Genomic DNA, 18,809 nt, shown 5'->3' with positions numbered 1-18,809 from the left:
TGAGTGAAAGGATTAAGAATATAAATAATCTTACAGAGGCTTGGAAGAGTGTAGTAGTTGATGAAGAAGCACTAATAAGAAGATAACTTATGGGAGTAGAAGGGCAAAAGGAAGGAGTTTTTTGGATTATATTTTTTATCAACTAAACAAAATCCAAAAGACTGAAGGGGATGGTAATTAAGGGATTGAGGGGTTAGCTCAGTTCATGTCAGAAGGCTTGTGTCCTCACAATCAAATAGAAGATTAGGTCATTTGCCAAGAGGATGGAGAGTGGTAGAAGGTGAGTTGAAGCTTAAGAAGAGGAGGTTTGAAGCAGCTGCTTTTGGGAAAGTGATAGGGAACCAAAATGAAATGAGTAAAAGGATTTCTACACAAGTGAAGATCCAGTTGAGGTTATAGTTGTTTGCCCTGGGCAATTGGACAATTGCTTTTAAATTTGCCACACAAAGAACAAACCAGTTTAGATTCTGAAAAGTTTAAAGAAAATGAATGATGAAAGAAAAATTGTTCTTTGTACAATGAGTATTTGTCATTTAATAAGAAGCCATGGAAATTACCACAAGAGCAAATAGAGTGCTGTGTATTATCAAGGTTTACTTATGTGAGAAAATATGGGAACCAGCATGATAAAGAACATTTGGATCAAAGGAAGGTGAAACAAAGTGGTTTTGCCATTAGAATATACCAACAACTACCTGAAAAGAAGGAGGAAATAAATGAGAAATTTGGGAAACATCACAAGCCTGGCACAGATATATGATAGAATAGTGATAAGAGACTTCAGTTATCCAGACATCTGCTAGAGCTCTTTCTTTCTCTCAATAGCAGAGCAACTAGTAACTTCTTGACATATCTTAGTGGTGGTAATTTCATCTTCAAAAGATAGAGAAACCAGTAAGGAGAAAATTTATTCTGTATCTATTTTCTCACTAACTGGGAGAAACTTATTGCAGAGGTAGAAATACTGGTGGACCTAAGTGGGTGAGAGGAAAGTATCCAACCTGGAGTTTATGATAGAGAAGGAAAAGATATCTGTGCATAGACTAACATCATTATAGATTTTGGGAAAGCTGACTTAAAAGGTTTCAGAGGACAGATATGTAGAATCCTATGAATTAAAATGCCTCAGAGGAAATCATCCCAGGAGAGATGTAAGTTTCTCAAGAATGAAATTCTGAAGACACAAAAAAACAATTCCAATTAAGAAAAAAAAATTAGATTTGTCTAGAGAGATCAAGCTGAATGTACCAGGAACTTGCCAACCAACTTGAATTTTAAAAAGAAATTTACAGAAGATGAAAGAAAGGCCAGAGAATGAATATTATAGTGTGGTAGAGTCCTGTAAAAGTGTCAAAACCATTAAAGCTCAGGATGAGCTGAGGCTGGTGAAGGAAACTAAAAACAACAAAAAAGAGCTCATTGGATTTTTTAAAAAAATCTATATATTAGGAGACAAAGAAAAACCAAAGAAGAGAAAGGACCTCTGCAAGATATGGGTGGGACTATGATAATTAACAATAAAAAAGGCAGAGGTATTCAATTTGTATTTTGTTTCTGTTTTCTCTGCAAGGAAAAATGACTCATACTGGAAATGACAGAATGAAGTGACTAACAGGGAATTGATACCCAAGATAAATAAGGAGATAATATGAGGACATCTAGCTAACCCTTGATAAATCCAAGTCAGCAATCACAGATGAACTACATCCTTGGTTTCAGAAAGAACTGGCAGATATAATTTGCTAAACCAATGTCAGTGATATGGAAAAGATTATCAAAAATGAGAGAGGAACCATAAGATTGGAGAAGGGCAAGTGTTCCAGTTGTCAGAGAGACAAAGAGGGAGAGAGAGAGAGAGAAGATAACAGTGACTACAAACTATAGGCCAATTACTTTGTCTTCAATTCCTGGGGAAAATTTAAAAATTGATTATTAAAGAGATGGTTGGCAAGCATCTAGAAAGAGAAGTAGTGATTACCAAGAATCAGCTTGGCTTCATTAAGAACAGATCATGCTAGACTAACCTTTTACTAACCTATTTCCTTTTTCTGTTGGGATTATTAAACCAGTAGATGAGTAGAAATCTATGGATCTAGTTTGCCCAGAATTGAGCAAAGCTTTTGATAAAATATTTCATATTATTCTTGTAGAGAAGATGGAGAGATGTGGATTAGGCAATAATACAATGAGATAAATTCAGAATTGAATGTTTGGATGGTCAAACTCTTAAGTTCATAGTGGTTCAGTGTCAACATTGTAGAAGATCTCTAATGCAATATCCCAGGGATCTTTTTTGGGCCCTGTGCTATTTAACATTTGAATTGATGACTTAGATAAAGGAATAGATGGTATGCTCATCATATGTGCAAATCACACAAAGCTGGAAATGATAACTAATAAAATGGATGATGGAGTCAATATCCAAAAAGATTTTGGCAGACCTTTTTGGCTAGATCTAAAATCAATAATGATAAATGTAAAGTCTTATATTTGGTGTGCAAAAACACAATTTAACCAAAACAAGATGGGAAAGGCAGGTTTAGAAAGCAGTTGTTCTGGAAAAGACCTAGGGATTTTAGTGGAAGATAAGCTCAATAAGAGTCAGTAGTGTGATATGGTTGCCAAAAAAGCTAATATGACTGGACTACATTTAGAGAAGTAGAGCTTTCAGAATAAGAGGATGATAATTTCACTATACTGTGCCCTCATTAGATCTTTTCTAGAGTACTCTGTTAAGTTTCGAGTGCCATATTTTAAAAAGTACATTGATAAGATTGTATCTCCAGAGAAGAGCAAGCAGGATAGTAAAGGGCTCTTTAGTGTAGGTCATATAGGCATAGGTTTAAAGGAATTAGGCATGTTTGGTCTAGAAAAGAGAAAACTCAGGCTATCTTTAAGTATTAGAGAGCTATCATGTGGAAGGAGGCATTAGAATTGTTCTGATTGGCTCCAGAGGGCAGAACCAGGAGGAATAAGGATAAATATAGCCTCCAAATGGAAGATCTAAAGAAGCCAAGTTAGGATTGATGTTAGAAACAACTGCTAACAGTTGTTCAAAAAGGGTTGTCCAAAAGTGGAATGGTCTGCCTCAGGAGCAGTGAGTTCCCTCCCCTTGGAGGTTTTCAGGAAGAGGCTGAACAACTTCTTGTCAAATGATTCTTTTTATATATCAATTGGATTAGATGGCCCTCTGAGATCCCTTTTACCTTTCAAATTCTGTGATTCTATGATTTGGAGTTATTTCTCTAGTACTAATATTACAAGCCTTGTAACTACAATTAAATTCAGCATCATATGGTCAGGATGATAGTTGACTCCATTTTAACTCTAGATCAGAACCAAGACTTTAATGACTGCTGAGTAATTTACAGCTGTGAGGGGGTGGATTGCTGCTGGGGACCATTTTCCCCCCTTTTCCTTTTCCCTTCCCTTTCAATCAGCAATTATTTATGGTGCTGACATTCTGCAACACTCCCTTCAGGAGAATGTTTCATGTTAGAGAAAAGCTGAAGAGTTGCCCTACACTCTTATTTAAGAAAGAATTTTCTTAAATGCCATAAACTTATGGTATTGAATTGAAAAGGTTTTGGGAGGGGTGGCATAAAAAGTAGGGAGAAAATCAATAAGTAGTGACTATTCTTGTTGTAGAGACTTTCAAGAGAGGCCAGAGAGATATGCCTATGCTAACCTGATGATTTGAACTTGTCAACCATCATTCCAAATAATTTAAAAATCTCTAGTTTATTTAATTAATCTCACTCAGGATGAACCGCACTGAGAACTCACTGGGAGAGGAAGTATTATTTATAAATCCATAGGGAAAATGGGCATATGGAATTGGTCCTGTGCCTTGAGACAGTTCTTTAATATTACCAGTTGCAGAAGAAGTGCCAGCCTGCATTGGAAGAGTAATTTTCGTCATCCAGGATTCCCTATACCAATGGAACCAGAGGTTCTATCTCTATCTATAGTCTCTATCTCATATCCCTGTTGTTAAGAATACAGACTGAAGGAAGACGGTCAAGGGTTGCTGACAAAGGATAATATCCTCCATACCTCGAATCCTCTCACTCATTAACTCCACCTCAGCTTCTGTACTCTTTCTGAGGACTTTTAAAGTCTCTAATTTCTGTTTTGTACTTTACAATGATTATTTCCATTCAAAACAAATTTTTCTATAACAGCAAAAATGCATATTGAGAAGCAACAAAGTGAAATGGGAAAAGCATTAGACTATAGATATAAATTTAGTTATAAACTTCAATTTAACAAAAACATTTTTACTACTTATCTTTGATGAGCCAGGGACTATGCTAAACCCTGGGGACCTGGAAAAACAGAAAAGAAATAGTCTCTTTAAGGAATTTGCATGTACGTAGATAAGTAAATATAAAGTCCATGTGAAGTAAGCCAAAATCAGTTCAGGAGAGAGAAAGTACTAAGGGCTAGAGAGAGTCAGGAAAGAGTTTATTCTGTAGGATATGGCAGTTGTTGAAGTATGCTTTGCTGTAGGCTTTGAGTTCTGAGGGGCAGAGCATAATTCAGGATGTGAGATAATCATTTGTACGAGGACTAGGAGGTAGGGAATGAAACTCTATGTCCTGGGAACATATAGGAAGCCAGCTTGTCTTGAATTGTGAGTGTGTGAAGGGTAGAAATGTGCAATAAGAGTGGAAAGATAAGAGGTAGCAGTGTTTTGGAGGGCCTTAATTGCCGGGCTAAGGAGTTGTATTTTGTCCTAGTGACAAGGGAGACACTAAAAGATTTTTGAGTGCCAGTCAAAAGTGTATGTTTTAACAATCAATTTGGCACCCCTGCTGAAGATGGAGAGGAAAAAGACTTGAAAACAGCAAGACCAATTAGGCTATTGCAATAATCCAGAAAATAGGTGATGAAGGCCTCAACTAGCATGGTGGCTATGTGAATTAAGAGAAAAGGACAAATCTGAAAGATTTTATGGTGGAAGAACTGACAAATTTAGCAAGTTCTTTGATATGCAGGGGTGATACAGGGAGAATATTCAAGAATGTCTTCAAGGTTGCGAACATTCATGGATTAAAGGATTGGGGTGACCTTAACAGAAATAAAGAACTTTGGAAAAGGATTTTTGAGCACTATGAATTCCATCTTGGCCATTTTGAGTTTGAAATGCCTATGGGAATCCTGATGTAGATATTATAATGGGTAAGATCTGAAATAAGAGACTCCGAATACAGGGGAGACAGGTTTTTATGCATTAAAAGCAAACAATCAACAGTGTATAAATCGAGATACAAGATTAGTTCATATGATGTCTAATTGGAGAAAAGATTAGAGACTTTCTAAGTTGGGAGGGGGGAGAGTGAGTTTGTAGACTTTCCAGATGTGAAACAGGATGTCACTTAATTACCACAATTAGCAAGCAGGTAGAATTTACAGGAAAATAAAATTTAGATCTCAGAATAGAGCTAAGACGCAGTCAGTTTGGTTCATAAGATTGCCACAATTCTCTCAGTTCCTTTTTTTGATCCATGGGAGAAGGTGCCAGCCCACTCCCCCCATGGATCATTTATTTATAAGTCAAATTTGATATGGTTTTTAATGTGCTCATGCTTACTATCAATACTACATACCAAGAAAGGACCACTGGGAATCATCCTTCATATAATAGCTAACACAAAACCTAAGAACAAAAATGATGATATCCTCTGAGGAGACAAACCATATTAAATAGAATCTATAGGCAAACTAAGTCAGGCTACTGAACAAAGTACTTAGAGGGTTCACAGTGGACTAATTTTTAAAGGAGAGATTTACATATCATCAAGATAACCAAGAAAACTCAGCAAACATATACATCATGAAACAAAGGGCCAAAGTAATTCAATGATGATCAGTACTAAATATCATCAAGTCTCCTATTATCTTATTAACCCACTCCTAGTGTCATTTCATCAGTACATTTTGAGTTTTAGATATTTCATGTCTGGTCCTTGGAAATAGCTTCTCTTGGGCATTTTGGAATATGCCTCATCCCCAGGGCAGCTTTAAAGAAAGCTTTGCTTCTTTGGTTCCAAGTCACTTGTAGAGATTCCCAGCTAATGCTACTAAAATCTACCAGTGACCAGATTTAATACAATTTAGTAGAATCTCTAAAATTTGCTTTTCCAATAACTAGTTCATGTGGTGAAAATCAGCTCAAACTTTATAGTTCTGATCCTTTTAAACAACAAAGCTATAAGAACAAAGCTAAAGAATAAGAAAATTAGGAACCCATAATTCATCTCAAACTACAAAGAATTTTGGTTTTCATATACCATTTGCTGTTTCTTTCTTTACCTAAACCTTGTACCTGATATAGAAAGTGTTTTCAACGTGCTGAAGAAAGAACTTATGAAAAAATTCATAAAGTCTGACTTGGAAAATGAGCCTTTCTTCAAAAAAAGAAAAAGAATTTCACTTTCTTTACAATTATCAATGCAATTTTATATATAAAATCTGTAATCCAATTTTGTAAACATAAGATATTCAAACCCGATTTTTCCCATTAGAGACATTTGGAAGCCAATCATATGCATATGTATATATCCTAACTCTAAAAGTCTAATCCTATTGTTTTCTCAAAATTAACAATTCCATTTAATTAAAAAACTTTTACATTACATCTTTGTCTTATTCTTTTATCTAATCCTAATTCTCCCTTAGGAGGATATCACCTATATATTATAATTTGACCAAAAATAACAAATGTTTCTTTAATTTTCTCTTCTTTGGTGGTAAGTTCACCCTTTTCATTTTTGATACTGAGTATTTGATTTTCTTCTTTCCTTTTTAAAATTAAATTAATCAATGCTGTGTCTATTTTATTTATTTTTAATAAAATCAACTTCTAGTCTTATTTATTAGTTAAATGATTCTCTTACCTTCAATTTTGTTAATTTCTCTTTTAATTTAATTTACTCTTTATTTGAGGATTTTTAATTAGTTCTTTTTCTAGTTTTTGTAGTTTTATGCTCAATTCATTGATCTGCTTTTTGTTTTATTGATGTAAGTGTTTAGAATTATAAATTTTCTCCTAAGTACTGCTTTGGCTATATCCCATAAATTTTGATATGTTGTCTCCTCATTGTCATTCTCATAAATGAAATTCATTGTTTCTATAATTTGTTCTTTGAGTTACCCCTTTTTTAGCATCAAATTATTTAGTATCCAATTAATTTTTTATTTGTCTTTCCATGGAGCCTCATTGATTATCATTTTCACTGTGTGATGAGCTAAAAAGGATGCATTTATTATTTATGCATTTGGTTGTAAAATTTTTATGTCCTACTACAGGGTCAATTTTAGGAGCCATATATTACTGATAAGAAGGTATATTGCTTTTTATTTTCATTCAAATCTTTCCCGAGATCTGTTCTATCTTTTCTAAAATTTCATTTACTTCCTTTACTTCCTTTTCTTGTTTAATTTTTTTAGTTTGATTTATCTAGATCTGAAAAAGAGAATTTGAGATCCCCTATATGTAGAGTTTTACTGTCTATTTCTTCCTGAAGGATTTAATTTCTCCTTTAAAAATTTGGAGGCTATACCATTTGATGCATATAAGTTTAGTATCGCTATTACTTCATTATTTATAGTACCTTTTAGCAAGATGTAATTTCTTTCCTTATGTTTTAATCAGAATCTATTTTTGTTCTAACTTTGTCTGAGATCGTGATTACTAATCCTGCATTTTTTACTTCAACTGAAGCATAATAAATGCCACTCCAGCCCTTTACTTTTATTTTATTGTATGTCTCCCTGCTTCAAAAGTGTTTCTTATAAATAACATATTATAATCTTGTAAATAACATATTATAATCTTGTAAATAACATATATAGATTTTGTTTTTTAATCCACTCTGCTATCTGCTTTCATTTTATTGATAAGTCCATCTCGTACATATTCACAGTTATGATTACCAACTATATATTTTCCTCAATCTAACAAATATTTTGTTATTATTAAAAATGATGATGGCCGAGATCAAAAGGAAGAATAGTATTTTAATAAAAGCCATGCTGATAGAGATAAACTGACCACGCACCTGTAAGAAACCTATTCCAACCTCACCTCAGCCATTTCCCTTCCTCTCTCCTCGAGCTCAGGTAACTAAAGAGGAAGTTCCAAGTCACTACCCCCTACTTAAAATAGTCCCTCACCTTTAATACATCATCCAAAACAGGAAACCCATGAAACCCATTGGACCACGGGAAATGTAGTTTTAAGGACCCCCACAGGTCCACAGAAGTTTGTCAAACACTATAGTGAGGTTCAATCCTTCCAAATAGAACCCCAGGTGATTTTAACTAACATAATTTCAACAACAAAACTTCTGCAGTTTGCAACTATTTATAGAAATTTGCTACAATAGGAAAAAGGAGGGAAGTGGTTATAACAATGTCAAGACTATTCACTCGAGGGCACAGGCTGACCTGACATTTACCATAAAAGAAGAAAAACTCCATTAGCTCCGTTTGATTCTAGGCATTCATCATATTTAATAGTCAATCACGCAACAAAACTCTATATTTTTCACAGGATACAATAGCCAGGCTTAGAACTAAACAGGTGGGAAATGTTCCTGTCCAGAAGGAAATGACACCATGGGGAAATTGAATAATGAGGATCCTACATCAGGCCATGCCAAGATCATGCACTTAACTTTTCTCAAGGATAGAAATCCACCTATAGCATTTCTTAGGCTGTCATACATGCCATTTCCTTCATGAATGGCAGACCATTAACTGCATGATAATTTAGATAATCATCCCTGTAATCAAAACTTAAAACAATATCAGATCATAGTTCCAAGAGTTTTTACCTCAAATAGCAAAATTTCACTAGTCCCAGCTTAGGGCTTGAATTATTATTATTAATTATTACTATTATTATTGTCATTAATTTTTTCATGCTCCTATAAGTTACATTTCATTTATCTTTAACTTATAAATTAAAAATTATCACATGCATTCTGGAGTTCTTGAAATTACACATTCAGTGGGCAGCAAGAAGGCTCAGTGGATTGAGATCCAGTTCTAGAGACAAGAGGTCCTAAGTTCAAATCTGGCCTCAGATATTTCCTAGCTGTTTGACCCTGGCAAGTCACTTAACCCCATTGCCTAGGCCTTACCACTCTTCCACCTTGGAACCAATACACAGTATTGATTCTAAGATGAAAGGTAAGATATTGTTGTTTTTTTAATTACACATACAGTGAACACATGTTAATTGACTCAAAATTCCCTGAACAACAGACTTCAGATTTAAAGATCCTATCTTAAAATCCTTGAATCCCAAGTCTACCATTATCAAGTTGGCTCAAAAATGTAACTTCATTACATTCATTCAAATACAATTTCATAATTTTACATAAGTGTGATAGCCAAAAACTTCAGATGAAAACTCACTCTTTATTAAAATAAACTTTAAAATTCTCCCCTTTTGATAAGGAATAGGAGAGGGAAGGTTTCTTTTTTTTTAATTTTAAAAAATATTTTATTGATTAATTAATTTAGAATATTTTTCCATGGTTACATGATTTGTATTCTTACCTCCCTCCCCACTCCGGGAGCCGACAAGCAATTACACTGGGTTTTACATGTTTCATTGTTCAAAACCCATTTCCATATCATTATATTTGCATTAAAGTGATCATTTAGAGTCTACTTCCCCAGTCATATGTCCATCAAAACGTACGATCAATCATATGTTTTATTTCTGAATTTCTACTCCCACAGTTCTTTCTCTGGATGTGAATAACATTTTTTCTCATAAGTACCTCTGGATTGTCCTGGGTCCTTGCATTGCTGCTAACAGAGAAGTCCATTACATTCGATTGTGCCATAATGTATCAGTCTCTGTGTACAATGTTCTCCTGGTTCTGCTTTTTTCACTCTGCATTAGTTCTTGGAGGTCTTTCCAGTTGACATGGAATTCCTCCTTTCAGCACAATAGTATTCCATCACCATCAGACTCCCCAATTTGTCCATCCATTAGCCGATTGATGGAAACTCCCTCATTTTCCAGTTTTTTGCCACTACAAAGAATGTGGCTATGAATATTTTTATATAAGTATTTTTCCGAGAGGGAAGGTTTCCAAAGATTTGGATTGGCAGATTTCTCAATCAGATCCTAGACTATTTAATGAACTAACCTTTACTTCACTAAATTCCTCCTTATAATTTATTAATTGTAAAATTATGTTTTGAGATTCTTAAAAGCTTTCAAATACATGTTTTTTCCCTATTTCTTTTGGCGACCTTGCTTCTAGTTTACCTAAACAATTTATTCTATTATATAAAAGTTCGAAAATTCAACTTTAGCCTTCCCAAAAGATATTTCTAGTTTCTGGTTACCTCCCCTCCTTAACATTATCTTGAATATCTATCCCCATCATTCCAAACAAGGTCTAGGCCTAGATAATGATGGGGATAAGTGGACCCCTGTTTAGTTTAAATCACTCTTTCTATTCCTTAATTAAATTGCATTCATTTTTTTTACTAATGAAGTTATTTTCAAATTTTTTATTTTAATTTTATTATCATGTAAAACATACTTACATATTGGTCATTGTTGTAAGAGCACACTTGTACATAACCAAAGCCCCCAAATAAAACCATAAATACACTGATGTGAAAGAAAGTATGCTTTGATCCTCATCTATCCATTTCAACAGATCTTTCTCTGGAGGTGAATAGCATTCCCTGTTATAAGTCTTTCAAGATTGTCCAAGGTCACTACATTGCTGAGAGTAGCCAAGTTTTCACAGTTGATCTTCATATAATATTGCTGTTACTGTATGCAATTTTCTCCCATTCTCCTTATTTCATATGTGTAGGTTCCTGCAGATCTTCCCAGCTTTTTCTGAAATCATCTTGCTTATCGTTTCTCATAGGACAATAGTATTCCATCACCAACACATATCACAGTTTGTTCAGCCATTCCCAAATTGATGAACATCCCTTCGATTTTTAATTCTTGTCACTATAAAAAGAGCTGCTATAAATATCTTTGTACAAGTAGGTACTTTCACCTTTTTTGATTGGCTCTTTGGGATACTGACCCATAGCAGTATTACAGGATCAAAAGTTAATAGCCCTTTGGGCATAGTTCCAAATTGCCCTCTAGAATGGTTAGATAGGTTTTAAATTGCATCCATTTTTTAGTTTCTCCCCGATTTAAACAATCTTTTCTCTTTTCATGATCTAGAAAGGGTTAACAAGGCATAACTATTAAGTTCTAGATACATTTAAAGTGGAAACCACATACATTTTTTTTTCTTCACTCTGGTATAAAAATTAGCTGCCTTCCTTCATCACACTAAAATAATAGATCTCTTAGTCTTAAGGATAAAGTGATTGCAGTGCTATTTACTCCTAAAACTTTGCCAGAATTTAATTTTTATTTTTCCTTAAACAAATCCAACAGAGTGGTACCTCAAAATTTACTAAGATATTTCAGCATATGTTAAGCTTCTGCTAAGTGCCTTATCAGATAGGACAAAGAGAAGGTGAGTTCCTAGAATTACTCAAAGTGCAAAGAGTTCTCTCCTGCAATCTTAAAATGATTATTGTCCAAATCCTTAATGATTTTTCTCCAATCTTCAAACCTCCAAAATATACTAAGATATTTTAGCAGTTTCCATAAATTAGAAATTTACAGTAAAGATGTTAAATTTCAGCTACAAATTCATTCTCATTTATAAAGCCGCCATTTTTACAAAGCAGGGAAAAAATTTCCATTCTTTAATTATATGACTTTGTCTCTGTAATACCAATCTTGCCAGGGCTGGAATGATAATGAGAAAGTATCTTGCAGAGTTTTTTTTTCTTTTTAACTTAATCTCCCAAAGAAAACCTAAAGTGAGTGTGAGTCCTGCTTACAGGACAGAGATTTTAGCAGCAAATTACAGAAAGTTAAGAGAATTCCTTCAAATGTGAAACTATTAATTTTCCCGAAAAATTAAATTCTTTGACTATAGTTTTAGAGAAGTCTTTCTGGCTGGCTGCATTTTCCCCTTAGAGAACTTTCAAGGTAGCAGAATCTATGAACAACACTAAACACAACACAATGCACTTAAAAAGACATAAAAACAAAATGATGACAGAAAAGGTTAGTACACACAGTTTCCCAACTGTAAGTCCCTTCTTGTGGCTAAGCAGTACCAGGTCTCAAACTTTATTATCAAAGCAGTAAGAAATAGAAAAGTAGATCATTTGAATAGATTAAGTACACAAAACACAATAGTAAAAGACCATACTAATCTAGTTTTGGACAAACCCAAAGATTCAAAATTTTGGGACAAAAATCTGCTGGGAAAACTGGAAAGCAGTTTGACAGAAACTAGGTATTGATCAACACCTAATACTGTATACCAAGGTACAGTCAAAATGGCTACATGATTTAGATATAAAGAGTGACATCGTAAGGAAATTAGAGGATCATAGAATGCTATACCTATCAGATTTATGGATAAGGGAAGAATTTATGGCCAAACAGAGCATTATGGGATGTAAAATGGATAATTGTGATTACATCAAATTAAAAAGAATTTGCACAAATAGAACCAATGCTGCCAAAATTAAAAGGGAAGTAGGAGAAACTGAGTGAAAATTTTTACAGAAAGTTTCCCTGATAAAGGCTTTATTTTTTCAAATATATAGAGGAGTGATTCATATTTATAAGAACACAAGTCATTCCCCAAATGATAGATGGTCAAAGCATATGAACAGGTAGTTTTTAGAAGAAAAAAATCAAAGCTATCTATAGTCATATAAAAAAAATCTAAATCACTATTGATTAGAAAAATGCAAATTAACTGATGTATCGCCTCACATTTAACCTATTGGCTAATATAACAGAAAAGGAAAATGACAAATGTTAGAGGGGATGTGGAAAAATTGAGACACCAATGCACTTTTGGTGGAGTTGTGAACTGATCTAACCATTCTGGAGAGCAATTTAGAACTACTCGTAAGGGCTATAAAACTACATATACCTTTTGATCTACCAGTACCACTACTAGATCTGTATCCCAAATCGATTTTAAAAAGAAAAGGAAAAGGACCTATTTGTACTGAAATATTTATTGCAGCTCTTTTTGTGGTGGCAAAACTGGAAATTAAGGGGTTGCCTATGAATTGGGGGAATGACTACATAAGTTGTGGAATATGATTGTGATGAAATAACTATTGTACGATAAGAAATGATGTTTTTGGAAAAACCTGGAAAGGCTTAACAAGAACTGATATAAAGTAATATAAGTAGAACCAGGAGAACATCATACATAGTAATAATGATATTGGATGCTAATCAACTGGGAATGACTTAGCTATTCTCAGCAATTCAATGATCCAAGACTTATAATGGAAAGTGCTATCCTCCTCCAGAGAAAAAACTGATGGAAGCTAAATGCAGATTGAAGCATACTTTTTTTTTTTTACTTTATTCTTGTTTTTTTGGAGTGCATGTTCTTTTGCAACATGAGTAATACGGAAATGTTTTACATGATTGCTCATATATAATCCATATCAAATTATTTGCCTTCTCAAGAAGGGAGAAAGGGAGGGAGAGAGGGAGAAAGATTGGAACTCAAAATTTAAAAAAAGCTCAAAATCTTTGTTTTAGATTTAATTGAGAAAATAAAATAAAAATTAAATGTTAAAAAAGGTGCATCTTCAGGCCAAATTTGCAATCCATTTGGATTTTTACATATTTTTAGATCAATCATAATTTCCTTAATAGTACAATAATTAAAGTGCCAAATTGAGGCCAAAATAGGTTATCAGCTGAATCTCTTACAGTCTTAAACTAGATTTCACATAATTCAATATCTCCCATTACCAGTTTGTCATTCACTCTCCAACTATGGTTATTTGTGACTACTAGCCATGCCACTTGCTAGTATGATCGCTTGTGACATGTAATACGTTCTACTCCACCTTCAGGGGAGGCTTGCCTACTTCTTCAAAGAGACTTCCCAGGAAACACCTGCCCTAACAATGTGGGGACTTACAGCAACACCTGTCCCAACAATGTGGGGGCTTACCTTAGCTCACAAGATTTTGAGATCAAGGAGGGGAGTTCAGCCTCCAGGTCAATCTTCTGCGCAGTATCTGAAAGCCCGTCCCAGGGGCTTGAGTCCTGTCTTGACCTGGCTGGCCTCACCAAAAACTGTAACGAGTGAAATCTGTAATAACTGAGTAAACAAAAGTTTGAACTTCCAAGCCCATCAGTTTATTAAGCAACACATGCCAATTACTTAACAAATCAGGACGAGGCGTCCTCATCTTGGCACTGGACCCCAAATACAGAGAGAGAGAGATTTTTATGCATGAAAAAACAAACAACAAGATATAAATCAGAATAGTAGATTACATAATCTGATTCCTAATTGGAAGAAAGATTAGGGACTTCGGAGTTTTGGAGGGGAATAAGTGAGTTTCAGGAGGAGGCAGACTTTTCCCAAATCTGAAACAGGATGTTACTGAATTCCCATGATTAGCAAGCAGGTAGAATTTACAGGAAAATCAAACTTGGGTCTCAAAATGGAGTCATTTCTACAAGATGGTTTGGGTCACACAATTCCCTCAATGTCTAGCTAGGGATATGTGATTAGAGTTCAGGAGAGAGGTTAGAGATGGGTAAATGGATTTGGGGGTCATCCGCATAGAGCAGGTAATTAGTGGAGGTTTATGGGACACCAAGGAATAGAGCTTTATTTGTAGTTAGACAACTTTGTTAATTCTGTGCCCTTGGGCTGGTCACTTATTTTCTCTAAACATCTGTAAAACTAGAATAATAATTGATGTGAGGATCAGATGAAATAACATATAACCTGTGAAGCACTATATGAGGGATTAAGGTCATATTTGTCATTATTTTCATATTGTCCCTCTGTTGTGGCTTTCCATTAAGGCAGGGGAGACCTGAATTAGCTATGAGACAACTATTGGGGAAGGAACAAATTTGCAGTGTATAATCCAGCTAAAAACTCCACATGGACATGGAAATACGGGATTTAATATCACTTATTTTTTTTAAATCCATAATAGCTTCTGCCATTTAAGCCCCTTGGTTACCATAACACTTATATTCTCACTGTAAAGCATTAAGGATGTTCAAGACTGATTAAAGCTTCCACTAAAATTGCTTCTGAAAAAAAATTAGCCTCATGAGACTACCCACCTTGGTGATTTATAACAAGAAAGGCACCTCATATGTGGTTAATTAAAATTTGATCATTTATTCTACTTTGCTTTAATAGACAACTGATTTGCTGTCTAGGATATATGTTGTTGTATAAGAAGTGCTTCCCTCCCACCCCACAAATGCTAGCTGCTAGTGTAATACGTGTTGCCAGCCTTAAAGGCTTTTTCTCTGAATTAGAAATGAACCTCTAGGGGGCAGCTGGGCAGCTCAGTGTATTGAGAACCAGGCCTAGAGACAGGAGGTCCTTTTTCCCAAAGTAAAAAGACTGAAGAGAGGTATAAGGTTTGCCAATAATAGATGATATCCTCTCCTTCCTCCACCTCTTAGCTTCACTGGTTTTCTTCAAAATGCAACTCAATTCCCACCTTCTGCAGAAGACCTTTCCTGGTACTTCCAGCATCTAGTACCTTTACACTAAGATTAACTACCATGTCTTCTGCATATACCTTTTATATACCTATGTTGTCTCCCCCACTAACACGTGAGCTTCTTGAGGCAAGGATTGACTGATGATTGCAGGTAACGTAATGAACCATGGCTTAAAATTCACTTCATCACCTGAAATAAGTTACTTGAAGATCCTTGTTCTGCATTTTCTATCCTAACATACAAGAAATATAGACAGAGGGAATGGCAGATCCAGGAACAGAAGATGGGAGTCTCAGATTCTTGGGGAATATGTAACCCCATTTGTTCAGTATATGTGTTAGTTTTTCTCAGGCTATCTGGTCACATCAGGTTTGGGGAAAATCCAGTTTTTAAAATAGCATTCTGTTCCCTCTTCCATTTGGGGATAATCAAGGATTTGTGATTTTCTCAGTGTGAGAGCTCCCTGTACCATTTATAACATAATAGATAAGTCTTAGAAAGTAACTAAGGGGGTACAGCTAAGTGGCTCAGTGGATAGAGAGCCAACCCCTAGAGATGGGAGGTCCTTGCTTCAAATATGGTCTCAGACACTTCCTAGGTGTCTGACCCTGGGCAAGTCACTTAACCTCCAGTGCTTATACAATATTGATTCTAAGATGTAAGGTAAGGGTGAAAAAGGAAGGAAGGAAGGAAGGAAGGAAGGAAGGAAGGAAGGAAGGAAGGAAGGAAGGAAGGAAGGAAGGAAGGAAGGAAGGAAGGAAGGAAGGAAAGATGGAAGGAAGAAAGGAAGGAAGGAGAGAAGGAAGGAAGGAAAGATAGAAGGAAAGAAGGAAAGGAGGAAAGAAAGAAAAAGAAAGAGAGTGAGAGAGAGGAAGAGAAAAGAAAGAAAAGAAAGTTAGTTGGCTAGGGCTCGAAGAGAATAGATGAGTTAGCTACAGTCACACTAACTACCAAGTGCCAGAGGCGAGTTTTTAACCTAGGTCTTCCTGACTTCAATTCCAACATTCTATTTACTACATCTTGCCAACTCTCATGAGGGATTATTAGAAGCTTTAGAAGTAGATTGCAAAAAATAAAGGTAGCTTCTTTGCTCTCTTTGGAATTTGATACTGTTATATCTTGAGTCGAGGATAAAATTAAACCTAATACAATTTCTTTAGTACCATTCAAATCATCCCACAATGTATTGTTCCTTTTATAATAGTCACTTAAATTCATACAAATTAAAGGTGGAATGGTTGAGCAAGTCAATTAGTCTATCACACCTTTAGAGTTCAAATAACAGATCAGTGGTTCCCAACCTCAAAAAATTCACAGACTTCCATTTGATAGTAGTGGTGCTATTAATATCTTTTGAGAGAGAAAAGGTATAAATACAAAAGGAAAGGTAGGTGGGTAGAGGTTAGAGTGTTGGGCCTGGAGTCAGGAAGAACTGAGTTCAAATCTAGCCTCAGACACTTACTAGTTGTGTTACTCTGGGCAAGTTATTTAATCCTGTTCACTTCAGTTTTCTCATGTATAAAATGAGCTGGAGAAAAAAATGGCAAACCACTCCAATATCTTTGCCAAGAAAATATCAAATGAGATCACTAAGAGTTGGGCACAAATGAAACAAATGAACAACAAAATTATTACAAAAAGTTATGATGAAGTCATTAACACTTTTAAATGTATATTTATTAAACAAAATACATTCAAAAACAGTATTATATGTGTATGGCATTATTCAGTCTACAGAAGGCATGTTTGCTTATTTATTTTGCTGAGACCACTGCTGCATATTTTGCTAGCATTAAAGAAGAAAATGACAGTGCTTTATATGCATATGGATTTGGGGGTTCCATTGGTGGGGAACCAAATTTTGCCTAACTGCAGCTCCAGCTAACTGTTCAAGTCATACAACTTTTCTCTATATTTATATTTCTCCATATATACAATAAAGAAGGAAACTTATTGTCTCTATGCATCAAGAGCCTCAGACTTAGCCAAAAACAAAGCTATGTAACATACTAAAGAGTTACTCTTTGTCAGTGTCGAGGTTACCAAATGGTAGATTCCAATCTATCTTTTTTTTTTCATCTCTTACTTTCTATCTTAGTATCAATTCTAAAACAAAACAATAGAAAGAAATAGGCAATCAGAATTACGTGACTTGCCCAGGGTCACACAACTAGGAAGTGTCGAACACAGGTCCTCCAGACTCCAAGCCTTGCACTCTATGCTCTTTGCTACCTAGTTGCCCCCCTCAACCTTTCTTAAAATTATGACTTAATCCAAATAGGGAGGAACATTTTTTTTCTACCAAGCGTCAGTGATCCACAGAGAAAAAGAAAGTCCCCATGAAAGTGTGTGAATTTTTTTTGTGTGTGAAATAAAACATATTCTATTTGCCTGGTTTTTAAATTAAGAACAGGGAACATAAAACCTGAATCACTAAATCTGATAGATTGTCATAGTGAAAAGATTCTATGCCTGATAGTCTGTGTGACCTTGGGCAAGTCACGACTTCTCTGGTTAGTTTTTGCATTTGTAAAATGCAAAATGAGGTTTGGGGTAGGTGTGCTAGATGCTCTTTTTAGCCCTAAATCCATAACCCTAAAACAAATCCTAAGAAAATCAATTAACAAGCATTTCTTAAGAATGTGCTTCTTCTAAGCATAATTATAGAATATTTTTATACAAATAAGTCAGCTCTTAAAAAAAAAGAATGTGCTTCTTCCCAATAAAGAGCTGTTGGAGTCATCTTCAATATCAGTGTTTTTTTGGTTTTAGTTTAGGGGTTTTGTTTATGTATGAGTGTAAGCTTACTACAGTGACCAATATGGAAGTGTGTATTACATGACAATAAAACAAAATAAAAAATACACTGTTTCTAGACTCTGTCCTAGGTGTTGGTGATACAAATATAAAAGTGAGGCATTATTTCCTGCCCTCAGGCAGCTTATACTCCACAACCAATATTCCAACCCCATTCTACAAACAAAACTCCAATCCTTTAGTGTTCCACAAGGAAAGGGGCCAGAAAAAGAAGGTAGGGTAGAGAGGAAGAAAGAAAGAAAGTAGGGAAAAGGAAAAAGAGGGTAAAAAGTGGGAAAAAAACATTGCTTAAATGAGGTAAACTTATTTTGGTTTAACTGTCTGCAGTTTTTAGCTTTTAGTTAATGCCATTTCACAATACTTTTTTAAGTTAACATCACTCACTCTTTGG

General features: G+C 34.9%; 1 protein-coding gene across 1 annotated transcript in view; it reads left to right on the top strand.

The window, feature by feature from the left end:
- PPM1E (protein phosphatase, Mg2+/Mn2+ dependent 1E) overlaps positions 1 to 18,809 on the top strand; it is a 203,593-nt gene that overhangs the window by 162,320 nt on the left and 22,464 nt on the right. The window lies entirely within an intron of this gene.

Source organism: Gracilinanus agilis, chromosome 4, assembly GCF_016433145.1.
Source record: "Gracilinanus agilis isolate LMUSP501 chromosome 4, AgileGrace, whole genome shotgun sequence".
NCBI classification, from domain to species: domain Eukaryota; kingdom Metazoa; phylum Chordata; class Mammalia; order Didelphimorphia; family Didelphidae; genus Gracilinanus; species Gracilinanus agilis.
The sequence above is the reverse complement of the archived record's forward strand: the minus strand, read 5'-3'. Positions and strand labels throughout refer to the sequence as shown.